Raw genomic sequence first — 2,662 nt, forward strand, 5'->3', positions numbered from 1 at the left:
CCATGCCATTGGGAACTGGCTGTTTCTGTTTCTGAGTAAAAAGGTTCCTGTGGGTCGGTAAGCTCTCTGCTTGGCAGAAGTTCTGAAACAGAGCCACTGACCACACCCACCTCCTCTGGGCATGGAGCAGCTCGGGCCCTCAGAGCTCATTTCTCCGGCAGAACTGAAGGGAAGACCGTGTGTACCCTTCTGTCCCTCACCCTTCACATGCCCAGAACCATCAGTGTCACACTTCCTAATTCCTCTCACTGTATTTCATTAGTTTTATACTGTTTTACTAATCCTGAATCTAAGCAGATTGGTTCAAAAGGAGATCGTTCTATTTTTAAAGTATTTAGTGATGTACCTGTGAGCTTTGCATGGACGAACTAAGCACATGACCCTTTCTTGTACATCAGAACCTGCACACATGTAAAAACAGGACCTGTTTTGACAGATGTGAAACCACCGTTTATTTGTGTGTTTTTTTCATATTTATAGCTATGATTTATTGTAGTAAATGGATACAAAACAGAAAATCAGGTACAAGTTTCCAAGCATCACACGAAGAATCACACAGGCATACTTAATTTTTTCAGCAACTGAAAGCTGTGGGAAAATGCATAAAATCTTATCCATTAGGGAAGCTCATTAGAGCCTCAGTGTCCAAAGTTTTATTGGGGGCCGGTGGTATCGGCACCATCTGCCTGGCACATGCCAAAATTCCAGACACCCAAAGGAAAGCAGCTGTTCAGAAGAAGCCAATCTAACAACAACAAAAAATGCTCTTCATGTGGAAAGTAATAAGACTTCTGAAAAGCACCAAAGAAAATTGAAATACATGGAGATACATAGAAATTTATGAAACAGAAGACATATCATTAAAAAACAGAATAAATGTAATTTCAATCAAAATCCCAACACAGTGTTTCCTGGGAAGCTGATTTTAAATTTTTTATGGAAGAGACAAGATACTTCTGAAAAAGAAGAATAAAGTGACATGACTTGGCATATCAAAAATTAATTATAGGTGATGTGGTATCAGCCCAGGAAACAGGCAAACAGGTTTATGTCATAGAATAGCAAACACTAAAACAGACACATACAACTAAGGGAATTTGTTATATGGTAGAACCAACAGTATGGATCAAGTAGGACAGGTTACTACTTAATACATAGATTACATTAATCAGAGAAAAATACAACTGAGTCCCTCCACTCATGTCACGCTCAAAAATCAAGAGTTTGAGAACTTAAATATGAATGGCAAAATCTTAAAACTATTGTTAAAATATAAAAGAAATATCTTTATTACCTTGGCCAAAAAAAAATCTACTTTTTAGGAATCTAGATGGATGGATGGGTAGATAGATAAGTGGATAGATGATGATAGATAGATAGATAGATAGATAATAGAGAGAGATATAGACTAAGCTATAAAGAAAGCAAGAAATGGCATAATTTTCCAGATCATGTATTTTCTGAGGGAGAAGGGGATCAGGAAAAGACACATACAAAACATCAGATACTTAAGGATATTGATCTATTTTTTTTTCAAACATGTTTTACTTTTTTCCTCTTAAGAACATAAAAATTATGAAAGGGGAACTTAACAGGAAATTTAAAAAATGTAACACAATTTTTCCTTTTAGTAGTCCTTGGGTAGTTATGACAGAATACGTTCCACTTTCTGTTTGTTTCTTTGAACAGGGATTTTGGTCCAAAGTTTTGTTTTTAATATCTGCTTCTGCCTCCCCCTCTATCAGATCGGCTTCCTCCACGGCCACCACCCCTGGGTGCTCTGTGGCTTGAACTGCTGTAGGAATCACGTGGAGGAGGGTACCCCCTTTCCATAGAAGGGGGAAGCCCTCTTTCTTGTCTGCCAACCCAATCATGACCACTTGAGTAGAGGTCACTTCGGCTGCTTGAGTAACTGTCTCGACTTCCACCATATCCGTCACGTGAGCTGCTGTAATCATCATAGCGACTGCTTCCACCATAAGATGGCGGGGCCCTCGTGTAGATGGAGCACTACGTGAGTTACTATAACTGTCATATGAATCCCTGTAGGAACCACCACTTGGATGATCTGAATAGTCACGATCACGACCATAGCCATCTCTATCACTATAGCCTCTTGATGGATAGTCATCACGTGAACTGGAATGACCATAATCACGATAAGTATAATCTCTTGGTGGTGAAGCATAATCTCTTGTATCACGGGAGGTTGGGTATCTCTACTTGAGTAGCTGTCTTTAGTAGAATATCCATCATCTCTTGGGGACAAATAAACATCTCTATGGGAAGGCAGGGGTTCCCTTCGAGGTGGGCCTCCATAACTATCTCTTCCACGAGATACAGGAGCTCTTCCTCCCATTCCACTGCTGCTGCGAACTGGTCCTGAAGGAGCAGATCTTTTAGCAGGAGGACCCCCACTTCTCGGTGGTGGTCCTCTTTTTACTGGAAGTGGTCCCCTGGAAGAACTCATGTTAAAATTCATGGAATAGCCACCATCATCCATGTGCCCTCCACGTGAGGGAGGTCCCCTGGTTCCTCCATTGCCTCCTCTTCCGCCTCTAAGACCCCTTGGAGGGCCTCTGCTTCTTGGAGGTGGAGGTGGTCCACGCCTACCAGTTTCAAATGATGGTTTGGTGGCTTGTTCTACCTTGATGGCTTTTCC

The 2,662-nt window shown here is 41.3% G+C and overlaps 1 pseudogene; it reads right to left on the reverse strand.

The window, feature by feature from the left end:
- Positions 1-1,580: 1,580 nt before the first annotated feature.
- Positions 1,581-2,659, reverse strand: LOC102427060 (annotated as a pseudogene).
- Positions 2,660-2,662: the final 3 nt, after the last annotated feature.

Source organism: Myotis lucifugus, unplaced genomic scaffold (genome assembly GCF_000147115.1).
Source record: "Myotis lucifugus unplaced genomic scaffold, Myoluc2.0 scaffold_311, whole genome shotgun sequence".
In the NCBI taxonomy this organism is placed as follows: domain Eukaryota; kingdom Metazoa; phylum Chordata; class Mammalia; order Chiroptera; family Vespertilionidae; genus Myotis; species Myotis lucifugus.